The sequence below is a fragment of the Callithrix jacchus genome, chromosome 2 (assembly GCF_049354715.1).
Source record: "Callithrix jacchus isolate 240 chromosome 2, calJac240_pri, whole genome shotgun sequence".
Classification (NCBI taxonomy): domain Eukaryota; kingdom Metazoa; phylum Chordata; class Mammalia; order Primates; family Cebidae; genus Callithrix; species Callithrix jacchus.
This window is the reverse complement of record NC_133503.1, coordinates 152,116,683-152,141,869: the sequence shown is the minus strand read 5'-3', so window position 1 is coordinate 152,141,869 and position 25,187 is coordinate 152,116,683.

The following is a 25,187-nucleotide window of genomic DNA, read 5'->3' as shown; positions in this document are numbered from 1 at the left end:
CAAGAATAATATATGTTACATGATGGGAAGTGTTGAGAAGATAAGCAAGGCAGGAAATGAAGATGAAAGCACCTAGGAAGGTGCCACTTAAGCAAATACCTAAAGGATCCAATGCAACAAGCCTTACCAATCAGGCAAGGAAGAGTCCTGAAGAGGTCAAGAAGGAGTGAGGTGGCTGGCAGGGTTAGAGATACTCAGAAAGCCAGTGAAAACAAAGGCAGAGAGGAGGGGGTTTGCTTGCAGATTGAGTAGGGTCTTAAAGGTAATCAAAATGAATTGGGCTTTTAATCTTGGGGAGATGGAAAGTCAATGTGGGATGAGAACAGAGAAAAAGATTGTGCAAAGGCCTTGACTAGAGAGAACCAGATACATGGGAATTAGAAAGGATTCCACATTTGGTTATAGCATTGAATACTTTGGAGAATCAAGCAAGACATGAACCAGAAACAGCCTACTGACTTTAGGAGATCCTAGGTACTTTGATCATTTCCTTGGTTTAGAGAGGACGGACAGGTATCTAGGAGTGAAGCAGTTGGTGTGCAGAGCCTCGGGTCTTGTTCAGAGGTTGCTGAGGGACTGATAGGGCAAGCAGGAGTGAGTGAAAGACTTGAGAGGAGAGCTCTCTGCTCTCCATCTCCTCTCTCAATCAGTAAAGTCGTTCTTTGTATGTATGTATGTGTTGATGTTTCACAAAAGATTTAATATGAGAAAGAGTGTTCTGCTGCTTGAAAACAAAAAGGGCATTAAAAAACAAAAATAAACAGGAAGTAAGAAAATTAATATACCTAGATTGATGACCTTTCTAAGAAAGGACTGAAAAAGGAGAGACATAAACAGTAGGGGACTTGGGGACAAGGTAGAAATTTTTATTTTGTTAGGAAAGAACTAGGATAAGCTTGTTTTAGGTTGGGAAGAAAAAGCTGTTACAGTGTGAAAGTTTGATACAAAGAACAAGAGGAGGTAATGGGAAAGTGACTAAGCTCTTAGAGCAGGTAGGAGGGCATGGGGTCCAGAGCAGACATGAATAGATTTGCATTATATTCAGTTTATAAGCTATAACTCTTAAAGCTCAAGGATTTTCTTTGACTGTTGTTTTTATGTCACTTAAAACTTCAAATAAACATTTAAATAAAGGCTTTTTTTTTTTAAAGAAAGCTGCTTTTCATATCTAGTTATTATCCTGCTACCTTTGTCAACATACCAGAATCTTGCATTTTTCTCCTTATGGCATCAACTTTGAGAGGAAAGACCTTGATCGAGTATGCCAACTATCTTCACACTGAATTTGACCAAAGTCAACTCTTTTTCTGTTTGTAATAGGAATGTACTGAACAAGTTCTGAAATTCTCTTTCATAAACTTTCTTTCTATAGACTTTTCAGGGTAGGGTAAGCTTTTAAAAAGCTGAGTCACTATTTTAGTCTGCAGGACAGACGAAAGTCTATATACTCTTTTTTTTCTTAGACTCCCAGGTAAGGAAATTCTATAACTATTTTAAAATCCACTCTATCCCTTAGCAAGGTTTCCAATCAAAAGGCTCTTTTTCATCACTACAAGTCTTTGGTGCTGCAGCTGATTTAGCAGATTTCCTCTTAGGCTTCAGAGGCAATGGAGAGCAACCTCCCTTGACTCACTGTACAGAGTCACAGGCCACAGAGACCTCCATTCTTACTGCCCGGGTAGCACATATAGCACAGTCAAATAAAGACCTCCTCAATTCCCATGCCATTAGGGAATGTGCTGAAAGAGCTCACTGGAAAAAAGCTGAAATCGACTGTGAGTTAGGGTTTGCTAATCAAAGTGTAGCTCAACAACGTAACATTGGCACCACTGGGGATCTTGCCACCATCTTGTGAATAACAGGATCTCCTTCTAACAGGATCCACAAATGCTTCTCATGGACATTAAAGTTGAGGAGCCACTGCTTTAGAGAATTCTTTTGAAATATTATATAATCAGCTCACTGGACTTCAGAATTCCTCCTTCCCCAATGGCTGGCTCTTCAGGGTAATGCCTTTCTCTTACTCATCTTTGTATTTCCAGTGCCTAGCATGGGGCCTGGCATACGCCCCTTTGATTTCTTTTGATGTCACAACTTAATCCGTGTTTACTGAGTCAGTTACAGAATCAGTGTAGAGTCACAGTATAATCCTACTGCCTTCAGAAGAAATTCATGTAAACAATTTTTCTGAATATGACTTTGACTATAATCATTATTTTAGCCCACATATCATGAAACTAAAAATCCTACTCTAAACTGATGATCTCTTTGTCACATCTGGGCATAGTATACCTTTGGTTTTAATTCAAAGCCTCCCTATATTTCCACGTTCCCATTTCTCTGTGGTTCAGACTATCTTGTGCTATTTAATTAATGTGGTTTTTTTTTTTTTTTTGGTCTCCCAGTTTCTTTTCTTCCCAAATTACTAGTGCAGGTGGAGTGTGGCAATTTTTGAGTTATTTTTGTGTCTTGCTTTTCCCTTTAGCTTTCATCAGGGTGACACTTTAGAGGCTTAAGGTGGCTAAGTGGAAGGACATAGAGGACTTTCTGTTTTCATCAGCAGCTTCAAGAGATTTTTCCCTATTGCAACAATAGCATTGATTTTACATTTTATTTGCGCTGAGCAGGTTGATACACAGAGCCTTAGCATGATAGTGTTTACTTATTTTTAGACCATTTATATTTTTCATTTCATGAGCTTCTCTGCCATTGCACATTTTTTATAGAAAAGTAGCAATCTTTCCTAAGAACATTTCTGCTTTGCTCTTCGACTTGTTTCCCTTCTGCTGGCAATATAGTTATACTGCAGGTTGTCAAGGATTTGGGCTTTGTGGAGTGATGAAGATGAATTATTCCTGCCAGACACAAAAACAGTTATTTTACCTGTTACTTAAATCGAAAAGAGACAAAGAATACTGTTCAATTTTAAATTGTTGGCAGGCACTCAGGGAAAAGGAATTTCCTAGCAACTCGGAGAATGCACTTCTAATGTATCTGTTGACATTAAAGTAAGGCTAAAGATTGGTACCAGTGTAAAACAGAGCTCAATATTTGTCTCCAGTTTCACCAAAACCAGTAGAGAAGGCAAGGGATGGCGGCTTTCCCAGTTTATTGGAGAAATGCTCGGATAAAATGTTGGAAAGATTCTAATCTTTCATGGACTCCCATGTAAGTGTAAGTTCTCTGAATTATATTTCCTATGGGGGTTACAGTGGGTAGAGAGAAGTTTTTCTATGGTCGCCAAAATTTAGATAATAAGAGTGGGACTTCAAAATTTAATTGAATAGCTGTAGCCTTGAGTTAAGGGCAAAAGAGTATAATGTCATTATAGATACATATCAGGAAGATAAACAATCTGTGATTTCTGAAACTATAGCAGAGTTGCATTGTGCTGCAAACACCCAGAGCAAACTCCCCTCAGTGACTGCCCTGAAGGACAAAACATTCTTAACTGGGGGAAACAAGAACACCTAGAATGTCCGCAAAGCATATAAATTTCAGATGATTTTTTTAAAAGGACTCCTCAACCTTGAAACTCCTAAGCAGAACATGAACTAATGTGTTCAGCAGAACCTGTGGTACAGCCTGGCAGCAACCTAGAGAGAGAGAAACTGACATCTCCTTACATTTTCAAGTCATGTTTTTGCTGTAGAAAAAGAAAAGCATTGTCTATCTCCCAGTCAATGGAAATGTCACAGGTGTGTGAAGTAGAGCAACTCTATCTTGAATAGGAGCTGGGTAAAATAAGGCTGAAACCTACTGGGCTGCATTTCCAGATGGTTAAGGCGTTCTAAGTCACAGGATGAGATGGGAGGTCGGCAAAAGATACAGGTCATAAAGACCTTGCTGATAAAACAGCTTGCAGTAAAAAAGCCGGCTAAAACCCAGCAAAACCAAAATGGCCATGAGGGGTACCTCTGGTCATCCTCACTGCTACATTCCCACCAGCGCCATGATAGTTTACAAATGCCATGGCAACATCAGGAAGTTACCCTATATGGTCTAACACTGGAAGGAATGAATAATCCACCCCTTGTTTAGCATATCATCCAAAAATAACCATAAAAATGGCAACCAGCAGCTCTCAGGGCTGTTCTGTCTATGCAGTAGCCATTCTTTTATTCCTTCACTTTCTTAATAAATTGGTTTTCACTTTACTCTATGGACTTGCCCTGAGCTCTTTCTTGTGTGAGATCCAAGAACCCTCTCTTGGGGTCTGGATCCGGACCCCTTTTCTGAAACAGAAGATGGTAAACTTGTTTTTCTTTTCATGGATTGTGTGTTTGGAGGATGAATCAGAGGTCAGCCTTGGTCACACTCTACAGTCAGCCCTGTGGAATTAGGGATTTTTTTCCCAATAGCCAAATAGTGACCAATTCTTCTGGCAGTGGGAATATTAAAATTGTTCTTTTAGGCCGAGCTGATTTTCATCTTGTAATGATGTTTTCAAAAAGCAGTCTTAATGTGTTCTCTCATTGTATCTCTCTCTCCTTGACTTCATTCAAATTATAGATGGTTCTCAGGAATGCTTTCTAGAGACTAGGGTATATTTAGTCAAATTTTAGTATTGACATTCAGTTAATTAGAGCCATTTGAGATTGAGTGGGAGAGACCATGTCAAAAAAGACTCTTAAAAGTTAAAATTCAAGCTTTGATTACTAACTCCATGGCTATTTGCCTGAGAAGTATCTGATGTCTGCCTGAAACATTGCAAATCCTTTCTTCTTTCTTTTTTTAAATCCCACCCATTCCCCTTTAAAGTTGACTTTTCTCTTTAATGCCACAGTGCAGGTGATCTATGACACATCTTCATTTCAAGGTTCATTCCTTTGTAATTCACTGGACAAAGGAAATTCCAATCTCACAGGGACCTTTATCTGTTCACAGGAAGAAAGAAGAAAGGACCTCCCTTAAGATAGTAAATGAAGGGATTTAGGGAGAGACAAAGATGTTTCTCAAGGCCCTGTTTGTCACCTAGATCAATTTTAAGGCCATTAATCCTTTGATTTATGCTTGGGCATAGGAGAACAAAGGAATCAAACGTAACTGTCATTGGATTCCACATGAATTATCAATAGAGACATAAGAGCATGTGATTTATGGAGCTGTTTTATACGTGCTGCTTTGTGTAGCCTATTGACAAAGGAAGAGGAGAGATGTGCTGTGATTTCCCGGCCTTGTTCCACAGCCCTGTTGCCAGCTTCTTTCAGCTGTGAATTCCCAAACAGATTTTAGCACTTACTTCCAAAACCAGATGAAGTATTAAAATAATTTCAAAAAGGCTAGTGGCAGTGCAAAGTAACAGGGACAGGGCTTGAGACAGCCTTCCTGGATGCCGTCCACTACCTCCCTACCAGCTGGTGCCCAGCAAGTGCATGCGTGGTGGTTTCTGCTTTCTTCTAACATAATCCTCATCGTGTTGCTTTGAAATAGTCTAGGTCATTTTTTTTTTCTAGCTCCATTTTGAGGATGAAAGCAGCTGTAATATCTTTTCTCAGGGCCTTGCATGCTTGAGTAGTTCAGTTAATATGTACTTGATAAATAAAGAAAAAATGAAGACTTTGACTAATAGAACACACATCTGAGGAAGTTAGATTTAAGAACTGTATTTAGATCACATTCAGAAGTAGAAAAGTAGAGAAAACCAAGCCTCTGCTTGAACATGCATTTGTTCATTCTACATAGCAACTCCTATGAGTTTGATTCAGTGATCTATTTTGGTGGTCATGTGGATGCGGCTATTTGGAAACCATTAAGAGGCAGCCTACCAGCTCAGGGCAAAGCTTCTGTGCATGACTTGCACTAGTTACAGTCTGATGAGTCTTTCTTGAATTAAACAAGTAGCAGCATGGTTTTTAAAGTCACCTCTTGTACCACTTATACCTGGAGTAAGCAATGCTTTAACATGTCCTCTGATGACCTAATGAGAAAAGTGGGATCTGGTCTTTTAACCTAAATCAGAGCATACTTATTAGACATCCACTTTTCTCTCAGCCAGACCCAAAGACGTGTGCAGATATTTAAGAGAGCAGAAGAAACAGTTTGTGTTCCCAAAGTCAGTAATGCAGTTGGATTGGAAACATTCCTATAAACAGAGACATGATGAACCATTTACTGATGGTTCAGGGGTATTTATGCTAAATTACATTCCCTAATACTTATATCCAAATTCACTGACATCAACTTAAAATGAAAAAGATTAATCTAAGTAAAATCTTGATATATCAGAAAATTTATTATTGAAGGCCAGAGACTGAGGTCTGGGGTTTTTACCAACAGGGATTGGAAACTAGAAATTAGGACATTTAATTAAGGTCTTTGACTGCTGACTACAGAAAATCTTAGATTGCTTAGAATTTTCAGATGACCAAATCTTCTAAAGAGTAATAGTAAACAGCTGATCTTTATATCCAGATCATATTTATCAGTCCTGCAGCTCAATGCTGACCCCACTTGAAGGACTGATGACGGTAAATAAATCAGGATACAAACAGCCAAGAGAAAATCTGTAATAAACACAGAAGTGCTTCTCTCTTGCCCCACAAACTTTTCCCCTTTTCCACTCCCATCAGTCAACCTTCTCTGTATTCCATGAGATCCTAAACCATTAGAATCCTATGCTTTATTTTCTCCTTTCTCGTTTGTCATATTATTTGACAAGGCGGCACACTCAATTTTCCAATCTTTTTATTCTCTTTTGTCCCACTTTGCTATATTCCAGCCTGGTCCTAAAAATCCTTCTCTTTGCTTTGCTTTCTCTAGGCTGCTGCCCTTCTTGCTAATTTTTTTACCTTTTCAACTGTACAAAGGTCATCTGTCTGTTGCACTATCCAAGTCAATTTGTACAGTGAATAAAGATGCGGAGTCTCTGTTAGCACTCTCAAGTTTCTGTGTTTGAGAATGCTGGGATGGTAGGCTGTCTTTTAGAGTGAGACAGTGAAGCAAATAATTACCAAGGATGTTTTCTGAGATTCCATTGTTAAAATCCAGTTTTTCATTAACGGCTCTAAATGTGTGTGTGTGTGTGTGTGTGTTTGTGTATGTGTGTGTGTGTGCGCGCGCGTGTCTGTGTAGGGCCAGAGTAGTGCATTGGGGATATGAGATTTGGGGGTGAGAACTTTGACTTGAAGATTTTTAGTTCTGAAGGCAAATATAAAATTAAGGAATCTTACAAGAAATAAAAAAAAATAGAAGGTAACCATAAGTTCTAGATTTCTTGGGCAAGCCAGTGTTCATTTGTGATTCACTCAATAAACATTTACTGAGACCTTATCTACACTAGTCACTGTGCAGTAAGATGCGTACCCTACCCTGAAGATGCAACTGTTTCAAGCCAAACAGACTATTTAACATGGTAAAATGACTTCTGTAGTGGAAATATTTTCAAAATGCTATAGTAGCATAAGAATTAGATTGTAAGCTGATTGAGGGCAGAGCCTGGGTCAAATTTACCGTTGTGACTTCAGCATCTAGCTCAGGTTTTGGCACATAGTAACTGCTTGATTGATATTTAATGATTGATTGATTGAATGAATAAATAGTGTCACCTATGTGTCTGTCTGTATCAACCATTTTCCTCCTGTTATTTTGATACATGGCTTCTCATTTTGATATGCAGCTCTTTGTCTGTGAGCATGCTTTACCAATGTTTTGTATGTCTACTATATTTTAGTCTTTATTGGGAACCTAGTTTTATATCAATGATATCCACTGATGAATGAACGTGTACGTATATCAAAACATCTCACTATACCCCATGAATATATACAATTACTTGTCAATTAAAATATATATTTCTTTTTTTTTTTTTTGAGACGGAGTTTCGCTCTTGTTACCCAGGCTGGAGTGCAATGGTGCGATCTCGGCTCACCGCAACCTCCGCCTCCTGGGTTCAGGCAATTCTCCTGCCTCAGCCTCCTGAGTAGCTGGGATTACAGGCACGCACCACCATGCCCAGCTAATTTTTTGTATTTTTGGTAGAGACGGGGTTTCACCATGTTGACCAGGATGGTCACTATCTCTTGACCTCGTGATCCACCCACCTCAGCCTCCCAAAGTGCTTTTTTTTAGTGTTTTTTAGAAACATATGTTTCTAAAAAATAATAGTTTCTAGATGGCATCTGCTTCAGATGATTCCACACGTGGAATTCTCACATTTGGTTGGGATGACATAAGAAGTCAAAAGGAACTGATTCCCTGTACCTTGGGTCACTCTTTAAAAGGAAAGAAAGAAACAAATCCAAATCCCCAGTAACATTAATGCCAATGTAAAGTGAAGTTTTTTCCTTGATGAAAGTGCCATGTATTTTGGGTCAGATAACAAAGAGCAACATTCTACCCTTCCCCCTGATTTTGAAATTATAAAATATTTCTTCTGTATTTATAAATACAGAAGACTAGATACAGTGTAAGTAATAACAAAATGATCGTCATGTCAGCTTAGACATGGCAGATGTGTCCTGCATACCCCATCTCCCCTACTCTGGTCCTCTGCTTCATTGTGTGGCCTTCCTCCTACTCAAGGGCACTCAGCACTCTGCAGGTGGAGTATGCAGAGATGAGTCCTTGTGTACTTATAAATGGAAAACCATACAGTAGCAATATAGAATAAATGGCCACTTCATACATCCGCATGACTGACTCTCAGAAACACATTGTCAAACAAATCCCAAGAATATATACAATGTGACACCATTTACATGAGCTCAGATTTCAAAATAACATAAAATGTAATCGTATGTCATTTGGAGATGCTTAAATATGCAGTAAAATAATAATGAAAAACAGGAAATAATCGTTTTTAAGGATGGTATCTTCCTTTAAAGCTTTCTTTGATCCTTTAAAATATATTGTTGGTAATTGTGTCACATTCATGTAAATGGGAAAAAGAAACTTTTGTTTGTTATTCTGGATGATTGAATAGGATGGGATTCCTATGGACAAATTAAATGAAAGCCTAGTAGGTTAAGAAACTATTCACCTATCATTTGGCTTTTGCTTCAACTTTAAGCAACATCACAGGGCATTTACTTGCTATAGTCTTTTCAGTGGCTCTGTGAAGTTTAAATATCAAGCCAAGGGGCTGGTAACTGATTGCACTTTTGCTCATTACATTTGTAGCAAATGTCCTAGGTAACAAATTAACTAGTTAAGGTAAACTTTTACTAGTACCAGTGTGACAGACATGGAAGAAATAGCAAACGAATTGCAAATAGGCTAAAGCAGAAGAACACAGATTGTCAGTTCAGCGTAAATGATAAACTTTGGGGCAATAACAAGCTTTAAAGTTTAAAATATTTAAATGCCAGACTTTGTGATGTGTCCTTTTCTTATTTAATCTTTATGTGGCCTCTTTAAGTTAGGCATTATTATCCTGGCTTTACAAAGGTTTGCAAAGGAGGGCATTGATACTTACATCGCATGTCAAAAGTCATAAAACTGCTGCTTGACAAGGCCAGGATTCTAATGCAGGAACGCAGGTTCATTTGACTCCCAACTTCTCGCTTTTTCCAACATGTTATTAATGTTGCTTATCAAGAAGAAATAAGATAAGCTTTATCTTAGATATGTGGGGTCTCGACACATCCTAGTCAAAGTATCACGTGGTTAAGAAGCTATTATCAGTGTAAAACAATTATATTTATCCATCATAGCATGTAACCCTGAGACCTGGAGATCTAATGTCCTAAGGGGCAGAGAATGGGATGTGGAGTCAGAATTCTGACTTAAGTCTGAGCTCTTCTTTCAGTATTGGGTGGGGTTATGATGACACAGCAAAACACTTGATTCTCAATCTACCTACCTGTACACTGACAGTAATAATACGTTCTCTTGTTTGTTTATTCCTTCAGTTTTATCCTGATTTCCACTTTCATTCCCTTCCCCCTTACTCCCATAAGGAACCATTCTAATGTGTTTGATTGATGCTTATCTTTTAATTTGTAATTATTATAAAATGTGAATTAAAAGTGTGTTTGTGTGTGTGTGTGTTTGTGTGTGTGGTTGCCATTAGGACTCTCCACCTATATTCCAGTTTCCTTCCTCCCAGTTAGGATCACAACTATCTACTTTTTTGAGGTTGGCCACGGCCATTTGACTTGTTTTGGCAATGAAATGTCAGTGTAATTGATGAGTGTCATTTCTGAGTAGAAGCCTTTAAGAGCCAGGACATGATTCACCATATTTTCCCTCCCTTACTACAGTGACTAATGGTGTTATTTAAAAATGTATTACCTGGCACATACTTACACTAAAATTTACCTATTTATCTGAAATTCAAAATTACCCAAGTGTCCTATATTTTATTTGGCAGCCCTGTCTCCAGCAAAAAAATCTTGTAGTTGTTACATTGCAGAGTTTCAAGATAACCTAATAGCAACAAAATCATTTCTTATGTCCAATGTTATTTCAGAATTTAAAGCTTATACTTCAGTAGCACTTTTATTTAATGTTGTTGTTTAGAACATATGCAGGGATGTGAAGGAAAGTTGGACAAGTGAAAAATTTGTCAAAGGGAGGGTAAATATTGTCTAAGTTGGTTCAAGCTGGAATCTTAGTCTGTTTGGACTGCTATATCAAAATACCATAAATTGAGTGGCTTATAAACAATAGAAGTTCATTTCTCACAGTTCTGGAGGCAGAGAAGTCCAAGATCAAGGGGCCAGCAGATTTGGTATCTGGTGAGGGCCTGTTTTGTGGTTCACAGACAGCATCTGCTTTTGTCTCCTCCTATGACAGAAGGGGCTACCTCCCTCAGGCTTCTTTTTTTTAAGGGCACTAATGCCATTCATAAGGACTCTGCTATCATGACCCAATCACCTTCCCAAGGCCCTATCACCTAATATTATCACATTGGGGTTAATATTTAAACATATGACTTTAGGACACACACAAACATTTGGACCATAGCAAATAGTAACCTGGGTATTTGATGCTTCTGACCTAGTGGGTCTTAAAGAAGCCTATTATGCAGAAGACGTTTTTAAAATAAATGTATAATTTCAAATTTTATTTTAAATTCAGATGGTCCATGTGCAGATTTTTTACATGAATATATTGTGTGATGCTGAGATCTGGAGTTGGATTGATACCATCACCCACGTTGTGAGCAGAGAACCCAGTAGTCAGTTTTTCAACCCTATTACCTCTCCCTCTTTCCCCCCTCTAATAGTGTCTGGTGGCTATTACTGCCATCTTTATGTCCACAAGTATGCAGTGTTTAGCACCCACTTATAAGTGAGAACATCAGAAGGCATTATTATAAGGAAAGGGTGTGGCTACAAAGACTGAAAACATGTTATTGATCATGTCATCTAAAATAATTTAATAGCAATAAACTACTTGTTAGCTATATTTGTTTATGTTTCAGACTTTATCACTATCTTATAATTTCTCTGCTCTTCAGATTAAAAAAGAAACAGAACCTAAGGTTCAAATACTTTAATCCTATTCTGTCAAAATTTCTCCCTTTCTTAGTGAAGTTCCTAAAGTAACTGCATAGAGGAGAAGGGAAAGGAAATATGTGCTGTTACTATAAGGAGTTGGCCTCAAATCTTAGTCTAGCCTCTTGGTGAGAAAGACTGGCCCACATAAAAATCTCATTTTTTCCTAGATCACAGTAAGCTGAGCATATCAGTTACCTCTAAGCTAGTATCGAAGTTCTTCCTGGGCCAGGTGCGGTGGCTCATGCTTGTAATCCCAGTACTTTGGGAGGCCGAGACGGGTGGATCACGAGGCCAAGAGATCGAGACCACCCTGGTCAGCATGGTGAAACCCTGTCTCTACTAAAAATACAAAAAATTAGCTGGGCATGGTGGTGCATGCCTGTAATCCCAGCTACTTAGGACGCTGAGGCAGAAGAATTGCCTGAGCCCAGGAGGCGGAGGTTGTGGTGAGCCGAGATCGCGCCATTGCACTCCAGCCTGGGTAACAAGAGCAAAACTCTGTCTCAAAAAAAAAGTTCTTCCTTTCTTAGTGTTCCAATGTAAGAAAAGACAAGCCAAAGGAAAGGAGCAAAAAATAAACCAGGCTTCCTAGAACAGAGCTGATCTCTGTTCTCCAGCCCAAGCCTTCTCATTGCAGTGCAGTGATCCATGTTAGCATTTCAGCAGCCTAGGACAGAGTCCAGAGAGATGAGATAGCATAGCACCAGAGCCTTGAGAACTTAGCTTCTCTGGTTCTTCACATAAAAAAAAACTACCCATGGCCAGCAGTGTTTCCCATGGGTGGTGAAACATTTACTTAACATCAAACTATATGTTTGTATCACATTTTTTCAATTCAAAATTTACTATATGTTTCAAGGCAAAAAAGAAACAGTACATTAAATATATACATTAACTATAAAAATCAAACTCAATTTCTCAACTGTCTTGTGAAGGGGCACAAATGACATTGGAAACAAGGAGGTGTGGAGAACAAGCATATAGTTCACTCATGGTTACCAGTACTGTGCTTCTTCAGAGTGGGATGGAGAAGAGGCGGTGGAAAGAGTGGGGAGAGAAAGGTGTTGGGGGCTTCTGCTGGGAGATGCACTATCACGAGGAAACACATTGGAGGCCTTGGTGTGTCCTGATGGTAAGTCAGGGGTAAGGGAGGAAGGACTCTCTTTTAGAGAGGAATGGAGCTCTAATTCCATTAGAGGAATGGAGCTCTAATTATCTGCCAGGCAATTTAGTTGCTGATGCTACAGGGCTGAAACAGTTTTCTTATTATAGGCTGCCATTCTGGTCATGGGAGACCAAAAAATCATTTTTAAAAGGCACTGTACTTTTTCATAGCAGTAAGAAAAAACTGTTTAAAAACACAGATTTAGCAGAATAAAAAGAGGATTAAAATGTCTATCACAAGGAGCCTCTAACCAAGGATAAGGGATGTCTTCTGCTAATAAATAAGCAAGGTACATATTTCCTTTATTTTGTTATAGTGAGTGTTCACTGGTAGACTGCACTGGGTCCGTTCCAATAAGCATGGCACATTTACTCATTTCTGTAAGTCTACATTTATCCCAAGCAGAGCATGTTCCAAAGATGTGCCTGTTTGTCTGAGTGTAAATGTTCTAGGGTCTCAGCAGCCTCAGTTGTCAACTATGTGAGGGATAACTGCACTTTGCTTGCCCTGCTCTGTCCAGCCTTTTAGGTGTACATTACATCTCTGCTGTGTATATAACTGAGCTCCTAAAGATGGCTCACGTTCTAGGCTGCTGCTCAAGATCCCTTCACACACCTATGAGAAGGGGATGTTCTCTATGACAACCCTGCTGCTTGTGCTTGGACATGCCATCCTGTTCCTAGCCACCCGCATGTGGTAATCTTCCTTATTCTCATCCTACTATGTTGGCCTTGAGTCTTCTCCTAGTTTATAACTCGGACAGCTACCATAGACTTTCACCTGATTGGTGTCAAACTTCCACTTCTAGCTCTTGTGCCAACCTTGCTACTCAAAATGTGGTTCAAAAATCAGCAGTACTGGCAATACCTAGGCTTATTAGACATCACAATTTCAGGGCCCACTCTAGACCCACTGTATTAGAATCTGTAGTTTTTAAGAGATCTCTAGAAGATTCATATGCACATTAGAGTGTGAGAAGCTGTTCTAAACATCACCACCTTACTCTGGACTCTGTATTAGTGTTCTATCAACTACCTCCAGGTTTCTCGTGAACAAAGGCATCGTGTACTATCATTTGGGGTGTATTTGTTTGTGTGCTTTTTGTTTCTGTTTTTCCTTCTGTGATGTGTTTCATTCATTTATTGTATAAAATTGGACGTTATTAAAACTCTGAAGGACCTGCATTATTTACCTCTATCTCCCATATCTAAGTGCCATGTGGTATAGACGTAGTTGGTGTACTTGTTCTTGTTACTTAGTATGTTCATTTCTCTTGTTTTTGTTTTTCTATCTCTCTTCCTCTTTCACTTTCTCACTCTCACATACACACACATACACACACATTCACATACACATACACATACACAAATACTTATTTCAATGAGGGCCACAAGAAGCATCCTTGCTCATTTCCAAACAGCACAGAGGTATCTTAGAAGTAACTGACTGGAACACTCTATTAAAGGTCTCATGATGTATGTTCTACCCACTCTCTAAATACAGAAAGCTTTTGTTTCTAATTGATTTTGCAAATATCTCAGAAGCTTCCTCCTGTGTGTGGGCTGCCTAGGATTGCATGTTTTATTACATCTAGGAGTTATTCTCTCCTAGTATTCTTTGAATTTAGCTGATTGTTTATGATTTGTTTCATCTGACTCATGCTTGATCTAATTTATTTTTTATTGCAAACACTTGAAGAAGAATCTCAAATAATCATTTTCTCCACCATATGGTTACTTCCATTATATTTTTATCAAAATTTCAAAAGTATAGTAAAGTTTAAATTGTTATATTTAAAGCGTTTTGTGGATAAATATTCAGAGAACACTATGTACACAGATCTGATGGATTACTTGATACTTCCATTTGTTCTCTACAGAAGCAAAACCCCTAATTTTTCACAATTACTCTGTCAACTCTCAATTTGCATTAATATTATAAGCATCCCAATATAAAATTGGGCTCAATTTTATATACTCCATTTTAGTCTGTGAACTGAGAAAACTATACAGACCTCTTTAGGAGATTTCACTTACAGTAAGTTACGGCTAACTCAAGTGGCATGTGGTGTGAATTTTGCTGTGGTATTCTTCTGTTGCTTTAAATCTGTGAAGAACTTGAAGCACTCTCTTCCCTGGCCATACTAACCCAGAGCTTCCCTGGTTGTCTTCCTTTCTGTCTAGCAGTTTCTTTTCTGCTGCTTCTCCTCTCCTTAGGCTGCTATGATTTGCATGTATGTGTCCCTCCAAAATTCGTATGTTGGAACTTAAACTTCAAGGTGATGCTAATAAGACATGAGGCCTTCTGGGATGTAATTAAGTCATGAAGGCTTTGGCCTTATGAATGGGATTAATGCTCTTATAAGAGAGGCTTCTGAGAGCTGCCTGGCCTTTCATCTAGTCAGCCAGTGAGGATGCCGCCATCTTGGAAGCAGAGATTGGCCCTCCCCAGAACTGAACCTGCTGGGGCTTTGATGTTAGACTTCCCAGCCTCCAGAGCTGTGAGAAATAAATTTATATTATTTGTAAATTACTCAGTTTGTGAATATTTTGTTATAGCAGCAGGAATAGTCTATAACATGGACTTAGCTTCTTTGACCTAGACGGTGATTTGGAAGAATTTCTCAAGTTCAAGCCTAGACCTCCTCCTCCCTCATTATATATTTTCTCCCTAGCAAATATCACTGATGACCAGGCACAGTGGCTCACACCTGTAATACCAGCACTTTGGGAGGCCAAGGTGATCAAGGGATCCCCCTTGATCTTAGGAGTTTAAGATCAGCCTGAGCAACATAGGGAGACCTCATCTCTGCAAATAATTTTTTATTTATTTGAGGTCTTTATTTATTTGAGTTCTCTGCAAATAATTATTTATTTATTTTATTTATGATGAGGTCTCCCTCTGTTGCTCAGGCTGTTTTAAGCTCCTGGGATACATGTTCCCAATACTTGGGAGGCTGTGACAGGAGGATCACCTAAGCCTTGGAGGTAGAAGATGCAGTGAGCTGTGATAATGCCACTGCACTCCAGCCTGGGTGACAGAGCCAGACCCTGTCTCAAAAAGAAAAAATAAAATAAAATATCACTCATATACATGGCTACAAATATATATATATATATATATATATATATATATGACTTACAGATCTTTGGTTTCAGCCCCAGTCTTGTATACTGAGGGTCTGCATGATATTTCTACTTGGATGATTCAAAACAACTGAAATGTAATTAATGATTGTCCCTGTCATATTTGCCTCTAGCTGGGAAAATTCCTCTGTGTTTTTTGTTGGCCCACATCAATTGTGGGAAGAAACTTCCTTTAGATAGTTACCAGTCCACTAATGCAAATGCTAATGAAAATGCTTTTCCATTCTGGAAAAGGATTAAATAGAAGAACAGAGGCTATTGGTGCCTGTTCCACACTTTCTCATCCACCCTTGCAGTTATTTGCAGAGAGTTCCTATATATACCCATGACTTCCTTTATCTTTCTGTTTGAGGACTTCCTTATTCCCAAAGGTAGGCTCAGTGGTACATCAGGAAGGCTGGTAGGAATGGGCATTTACCACCCCAGAAACAGACTCTTCAATAAGGAATCAGAGTTGGTGAATAAACATCCCAGCTTCCTTACCACTTGGAAGGAGAATTTTGAGTTGCGTTCATCACATTCTCCCAAAAGTCCCCAGCAGACGTAGACCTCGGGTACTCATAGAAATAGCCACTCATTAATGTGCCTTTCAGTGGCTTTCTACCATTTTCTCCCTAGAAATGTTGATAATCTGTGAATTATCCTAGATTTTCCTACTCCCTTCACGTGCTGCCTGGATCACCTCCAAAATAAATGATTTTCACTCACATTCTTTTCTTGGGGTGTGCTCTTGGAAAAACCCAAATTAAAGTGCTTAGCATCCTTGGGGACCTACAGCCCACTCTAATAACCTTTTTCTTCTCTTATTTATAAATAATATGTATTGACTAATTTCCATATGAGTGACATTATTAAACATGACCCTACACTGCATTTGGGCAAAGGGCTTATGGAATGCAGCATACAAAAATGAGTTGGTATGTTTAGCTGAAAGGTATAGATGTGAGTTTCTTGGCATTAGGTATAATCGTAAGTAAAATAACCTGAAAATAATAAATAGCCAGAGTGACAGCTCTTGGCCATCAGTGTTATATAGTTTTATTCTATTTCAGCATTGTTCAATAGCAATTTCTGCAGTAATGGAAATACCCTATATCTGCATTGGCCATTTTGGTAGCTACTAGCTCTGCATGGCTAATTAGCATTTGGAATGAGACTAATATTACTGAAGAACTGAAAAATAAAGTATATTTAATTTTCATAAATTTAAACTAAAACAGCCACCTGTGGCTGGTATCTAGCATGCTGGACAGTACAGTTATAGTGTTTCCTAACCCAGTGAGTGGTGCTGCCTTCCACCATGTGCTTTGTATGTCAGAAACCTAAGAGTCCACCCTCACACCTCCCTGTCCTCCACATTCAGTATATGATTTGGTTAACATCTGCTTATTATCTCTCATCTGTGGCTTCTTTCTACCCTCCCAGCCACCACTAGAAACCAAGCTACCATTTTCTCTCACCTCGACTATTGGAATAACCCTTTAGTTTTCCTCACTGCACTCACTCTTGACCTCTTCTAATTGACATGTAACCCTATGGCTTTTCAAATTGCAAACTGTCATCCTCAACTCCTCGAGTGAAAAACATTTTAATGGCTTCCTATTGACTTAGGTTAAATTCCTACACTCTTGACATGGTCGCCAGAGGCCTCTCGTGGCCTGGCCCTTCTTACCTTTCTCCTACTTTCTCCTGCTTGGGATACGTTTATCATGAAGCCAAATAACAAGAAGGGTAAAAGTTTCTACTTACTGCATTTCTCAACCTACTATTTGTCTTAATAAAAATGATTTTATATATCTATATATATATTTTTCAGGTAGCTGTTTTAAGATTATTAATATTTTTTAGGAAAATCATTTAGGCAGAGAGATTGGGAGAAGGAGAGGTTTCAAAATCACATGTGTCACTCTAATAGAAACCAAAACCAGCTATAACCACATAGGTCACTGTCACTTTATTAATACGACTTTACTATTCCAATAAATTCTTGCTTAGGAAGATAAAATTAACATCTGCTGTGCAAATTAAAGTTGTTTTTTTTTTAACATACTAATAAAGCTCTGGTGACCAAATGTGTTGCTGATACTGGATGGGATTAGTGGTGGTAGTAGGTGAGAAGATATTTATAAAAATCAAAGGAGATTATCAACTTTGAGAGACCAGTGAATTCAAAAGGGAATGAGAAAAATGGGAACAAAATGAGAAAGGCAAAATTTGAGAGACTGATTCTTAATAATCTTTTCAAAAGGAAGAGAATTCCCAGATGAGATAGAGGAAGGTGTGGGTGGAGATTGGGGGTATCACTTTGAGCCTTTGTCAATGTGACTGGAGTCGTGCTGGAAGCAGAATGGGGAGAAAAGGCAAAAGGACTTAATCTGGAGAGCAACCGCTAAAAGATTTCCATCTGGAGTTTAAGGAAGGTGACCAAGGCTATATTAGAAAATATACACACATATATTCCTTCAGTGACATATATCACCGGAGGAATTAAAGAAAGAGAAAAATGAAGACCAAAAAAATGGATCTTATGTAAAAAAGAAAGTATGATATAGAAGAAACAAGGAATTTAAGAGAAGACTTGACAAAAGGAAAGTAAAGTTGAAAAATAACAACGACAATGTAGAAAAGACGAATAAAAGTAAACCTGAGTTGAGTTATACAAATGGGTTTATGTGGATATTTGATTAACTTAATTTCTGTGTAGTTTGAACCCCCAAACTCCACTACAGTGAAAATAGTTGTTGTGTACATGAGCTCACAGTACACATGAGCACGAGACCCTTTACTGGGGAAACCCCAGATACTTTTATAAGGAGAGGAGCAATGACTTTAGGGAAGAATTTGAAAGTAGTCACAAAGTTTTTCTTAGAGAAAAAAGGGGAGAGGGTAATCTTCCTTTGAGTTTATCTCCTCATACCCATATTCTAGCCCATGTCAGCTGCCCACAACATTCCTGAGAGCAGCAGCCCATGCTCCTGGGGCGATGCCTGAGCTCCAGTCAGGCAGTGGGCTCCCATCCTTTCTTCATTGAAAATCTTACTTCTATGCTTCTTTCCAGGACCCTGGAGAGTTATGACTTCACAATTTCTGATTAAGTTTTCATAATCTTAACAATATACTCTACCCCTCTCAATAGAAATCATATTTAAAGAGAAGAATCCTGGAGATATCACTGCCTTAACCTAAACAAAAGAATCAACCAAAGAAAGCTCTCAAACCAGAAGCTGCCAATGGTGACAGCAGGAGGCAGAGAGTTTCAAAATCACATGTGTATCACTCTTACAAAAAAAAGACCAGCTGCAACCACGCAGCTCACTGTCATTTCATTAATATGACTTTATTATTCGGAGAAATTCTTGCCTAGGAAGACAAATTAAGAATAACTTTATTCTTAATTATTCAGGAAATATTCCTTATTTCTGGAACTTGTGGAATAAACCTTTTTTTCTGAATCGACCAGTCAGGTAGCCTCATTATCCCTTCTCAGTATACCAGCTGTCTCTACCGCTCGCCTAACAACTGGCGACTACCCAAGACTCCATTCAAAATTTCACCTTGTTTCATGTGTCTTACATTGTTATGACCTTTACCCAATCTCAACCAAGTGCCCTCTGCCTACTCCCACCAGAGAAATACTCACCTTAATTCAGACCCTGAAACCTCATGAATGTCTTTGCCTGTTCCTCTCCCAGATGCTATTGAGACATTGTCAAGGCAGTGGTCTTCCTCATTCCAGTACACAATAAACTTGTCTCAGCTTCAACCACAGTTTATTGAGGGTGATATCTTCAGGTAATCAGCAGCCAATACAGCTATGTGGTCTTTAGTGTGAATTATAAATTGTATGTGCAAATATGTCACTCAATACATATTGTTTGGAAATGAGAATTTTGTTAACTAAAAGGTGCGATGTTTGAACATGCTGAAAAACCTGGAGTCAGGAAATAGACGTCTCAACTGTTTAGGAACAGCAGTTCTCATAAGCTAGCAGAGAGGTGCTCTCTCTAACTCACTCACCACCTCCAACTAAAATGGGCAAGGTTCCCTTGTCCCCATCAGGGCGTGTGAAAGGGGAAGGGGCTCACTTCCTCAGTGCCCCCTGCTCTAAGGTAGCATACAGATGGGCAGGCTGTGAAGCTTTGACCCTCACCGCAGCATCTAGGGGTGGATGTTTACAGCTCCTGAAGCCTCAGTGGGTGTGTGTTACGGGGTGCTCTTTTAGTTTTGTAATCTATAGTCTGTGTTAACCAGGTCAATTAGATTCTTCCTTGTTGCAAGGACAGAGGGCTTGGTATACTGGAAGATTGGATCACACGTGGGCTTGGAGAATGATTCCAAGGTTTTATCGAGTGGAAGTAGCTCTCAGCAGATGGGGGAGCTGGAGGGAGATGGTTTTCCCCTGGAGTGGGCTGCTGGTGGCCTGGGCTGTCCTCCTATTGCCCTAGCCAAACTCTTGAGTTGTTCTATGGGTCTATCGCCTGCTGGTGTCTGTCGCTGTGCTCTTCTACCAGGATGCTCCCCTCCACATCCTCTCGCCATCCAGCCCCATGTGTCTTCTTCCTCCCATCTGTTCCTCTCCATGTCCAGGCACTTGTGTGTCTGCCTGCTAGGGTCTCTGGGGTTTTTATAGACATGGAATGCCTATATAGTGGGCCAGGGTGGTCTTGGGAAATAGAACATTTGGGCGCTGAGGCAGAAGTGCCTGTCCTCACCTAGGTCCGTGGGCACAGGCCTGGGGGTGGAGCCCTCGCCAGGGACCCACCATTCTCCTCTCAGCACTTCCCTACTGCCCTTCGGTGTCACAAACTACATTGTAATTACAGCTCTGAAGCGTCAGAACTCTATTTCACTGTCACTTCATCCATTATTAACTCTGGAAGTATAGAAAAATAAACATACTGGGTGTTCATGAGGTATGAAAAGTGATTTTAAAACATTGAAGGTTTACGTATTTGTTTGTTTGTAATTGGCACTTACAGTAATGTCTTCATAGGAATCATAGAACAATAGAAAATTAACTACATCCCATTAGGGTGTTTAAAGAGATGAGATTAATGATTGCGAAGAGCATCATATCCTTAAAAGTACCATTCTGTTGCAAAGCATAAATGGTTTCTCGAGAGCAGAAGAAAGTTTTATTTAACTTTTTAGGACTGCCAGTCCTCTGCAATCAACTTGTAGCCTGACAAGTTAGCAACTTTTATTTTTATTGGGCAAATACTTCTGTGTCTACTGATGCAGTTTTGGAAAATGAACTTACTGTTGATGTGAAAATTTTTCATGCTTTTTATATCATGGAATTTATGATTTTGTAATTTACCTAGAACCCAGAAGTGCCATTGACCACAAAGTGGTTTTGAAAATAAATTTGTAATTTTTACTTAGGCTGCAAGATGTTACAGGGATGTTTTCTTAATTCATTTTGCTGGAGTCCAGTCAAGTCCTCCTCAAAGAACTCTACTTTGGCTACAGCAATATTATCTGTGAGAAAAATTTCTATTTAGACATTAATAAATGGAAATAATAATGGTGACTAGCATTTATTAAGGCTTTATTAAAGGCTAGCAGGGCACTGTGCCCTTACTGGATTAAATCTTTGCAATCCCTACAAAATATGTGCTGTTGTAATCACAAGTGCCCAACTGGTTACTTAAGGCTTTAAAAATTAAATAACCTGTCCAAGGTCACACAGCTAGTAAGTGGCTTTGTAGGATGCATCTCAGTTTTGCTTGGCCATGAAGTTCCTGCTTGCTACTACTATGCTATATTGTAAAATGCAAATTCCTTAAGAACAAGGACAATGTCTCACATTGTATTTTTCTGAAGAATATGTTCATCTGTACACATATTAGACAAAATATAGTATTGTCTTGAATGATTCAAAAAGCTATGAAATGATATGAACAGATGAACACTGAATAAATACTAAAGAAGACAACAAATAAGTCAGAACAAATGTTTTTCATTTTCTCTTAAAAATGTAAGCTGACTAGCTGGATCATCAGCTATAAAACCTAAGGGCCCAAGTTTCTTTTATTAATTTGATAAACTTTTATTCACTGTGTATGTACTATGGGCCTAAATGCCCTGGAAACAGAATTGAGAAAAACACAATTCTATTTTCAAGTCCAGTGAGAAAAACAGAGATCAAAAAATTCAATAATTAAAACACATTGTGATATGGAAGAAAATAGAAAGTCTAGAAATAGAACTGCATAAGTATGACCAAGAGGTACAAAGGCAATTCAATGAAGAGTGGGTGATCTTTTCAAAAGATGGCATTAGAAACATTGGGTATTCATTGGCACAATAATGAACCTCAATTTAAAACCCACACTGTAAACAATAATTAATTAAAAATTGATCAGAAACCTAAATGCAACATGTAAATCTATAAAACTTTTAGGAAAAAAATAGAAAACTTTCATGACCTAGAGTTAATCAACAAGTTCTTAGACATGATCCTGAAAACATGATTCATTAAAAAATAAATAGGACTTTTTAAAAATTAAAAAACTTTGCTCTGAGAAAGATCCTGTTTGGAGAATGAAAGGACACAAGAAAGATGGGAAGAAATATTTTCAAATTATATTATGTGACCGAGGACTTTTATCCAGAATATATTTTAAAAAGCTCTCTGAACTCAATGATAACTCAATTCAAAGATGGGCAAATACACTTGAACAGACACTTTACCAATGAGGATGTATAGATGACCCATGAAACGGTTTCACATTATCAGTTGTTAGGAATTGGCTAATTAAAGCCACAACAAGATACTACTACACACTTACTAGAATGACTAAAATAAAAAGTACTGGCAATATTAAGTTCCAGCAAAGATTCAGAGCAACTGAATCTTTCATTCATTGCTGGTGTAAAGGTAAAATGGAACAGCCACTCTGTTTGGCGGTATTTTTGACAATTTATACAACTGCTTACCATATGACTCAGTAATTGACCTCCAGGGTATTTATCCTAGTGCAATTAAAACTTATGTCCACGCAAAAGCCTCTTCACAAATGTTCGTAAAAGTTTAATTTGTACTGTAATAGCCCCAAATTGGAAACAACCCCAAATATCCTTCCTTGGGTAAATGGATAAACAAACTGGGAGTGTACCCATGTAGTGAAATACTACTCAGCAATAAAAGGGAATGAATTCTTTCAGTCTTTTCTCTCTTCCCTGATTTTCCCCTAGTGCTTATGGCTATTTTATCACATAATAGATTTTTATTGTTTATTTTTTGTCTTCTGTTCTCTGCTAGGTTCTAACCATGCAAGGGCAGAAATATATGTCTGGTGTTTTTGTTCTTTACTGTTTCATCTCCAACACTTAGAACCTTTTTATTCTAAGCTATCTGGAAAATGGTCCTGATCCAGTAAGCAGTATTCCCTACTCATTCAGTTCACGTCCACGAAATGCATTCTTTCCTGTTAATGTGCTCTGCACCTTTAAATTTTAGAACAATTTTTTTCATGTCCTAGAACCAAAGCTCTTCATGCCATGTCGGGGTGGGATTTGATAAAACACTTTACACATGTTTCCCATAAATATGCTTCCCAATAATCCCTAGGAAATTCTGTGGTTCCATAAACCATTGCTTGAAAAATTAGTTCACCCATCATAACAAACAGCTCATCTTTGAAAGTGCAAAGTATTACCATCAAGAGGACTCGGTAATAGCTGCAAAAAATAAAAAATAAATAAATAAAAAAGTAAGTACAGAGTATTTGGAATTGATTTTTAGGATGAATCATATTCTTAATAATTGCACAAGATTACTCACAAATTCAAGGGTGTTAGATCTGAAAAACTAACTCAAAATCAAATAAACCCAATTTATAACTTGTGCTTACAACATGTTCTCATATGACACCCACAAAATGTTTCTTCCGTGAAGACTCAATCTCAAGTTACAGAGAAGGAAAATTTCCACTTCTGTGACTTTGCCAGTAACACAATCACAGTGGTGATATGCAATGTTCTTATTTCATTATATGTGACAGAGGACAGTTTGCTGATTTTACTGGCAAATACTTATCTGTTCAAGACAATCTAGAGGTCAGTATCTGAAGAGTGAATCAAATGAAAATATTCAGAAAAGACCTAAAAGAACAATAAAGAAAGTTGAGTCTCCAAGATCTCAAGATGAATTCATTGATAATGAGAAAGCTGCCTGTGATTTCATGTGTACTTTGTAAGTAGTAATTTAGCAAAGTCCTTCACCGACCAGAAATATCTCCTATGCACCAAGTCTGGAGTCGCAATAATGAGTTAGGTAAATGAGCTGAGGGGCTATTTGTATGAATCTCATGGACTAATAGGGATAACAAAGAAATAATGAAAAATAAAGCCTAATGGGGAAAGACAGAGTTCTACATGGATAGAGAGATCAAGAAATTTTGCTGGTTGGCTCTCACTGTTTTGATGACCTAATTTGGTACCTATATATGGTCTTGGCAAAATACATGAAAATTATTTTTAATATTTGTGTTCATGAGAAGATCATACTGTTTTTATTTCAATTCTCTGGACTACTTAAGAGTCACATGCCCTTATGACAAGAGTAGGTTTCATACTCTAAGCTACAGGTAAGATTTTTTAGGATTGGGATTAAATGTTTTATTCCTTTAAGGTTTTCTACTCTTCTCATCTACCAATACCCAAGGAGATGCTATGTAAAAACCCTTCAAAACTGCTTTCCATCTCTCTTCCTTCACCCACATCCCATTAAAAATGGACTGGGCAGGTATACAATTAATAACAGTAGACTATTTTCTGGGATTAGAGGAAAACACCCAGCTGTAGGCACTGAGAGATGCATGCATTCATTCATTTGCATTTACTGAGTGCAGGCATGCACTAAGCATTATGCTAGGAGCTATAGATTTCAGACTCTGGTAGTCAGAACAAATTGGCTTTCCAAGATGTCCACATTTGACTCCTGGGAAGTGGTGAATATGTTAGATTACATGGAAAAGGGGAATCTGCAGATGGATTAAGGCTGCCAATCAGCCGACACTGAAATAAGATTAGCCTGGATTATCCAGGTGGGCCTAATGTAATCACAGTGTGCTTTTTTTAGATTAAGGAGGAGTCAGAAGAGGGAGAACCAAACACATCGCAGCATGAAAAGAACTTGGCCTGGAGTTGTTGGCTTTGAAGATGAAGAAATGAGTCCATGAGCCAAGGAATGCAGGTAGTGTCTAGAAGCTAGAAAACACAAGGGAATGAATTATTCATTAGAACCTCTAGAAAGCAACAGTCCTGCCAATACCTCAGTTTTAGCCCAGTGAGACTGATTTCATGCTCTTAACCTCTAGACCTGTAAAATAAGTTTTTGTTGATTTAAGTCACTAAGTATGATAATTTGTTACAATAGTGGGAGGAAATTGAAGCACAGACCTTAATGCAGTTTCTGCCCTCAGA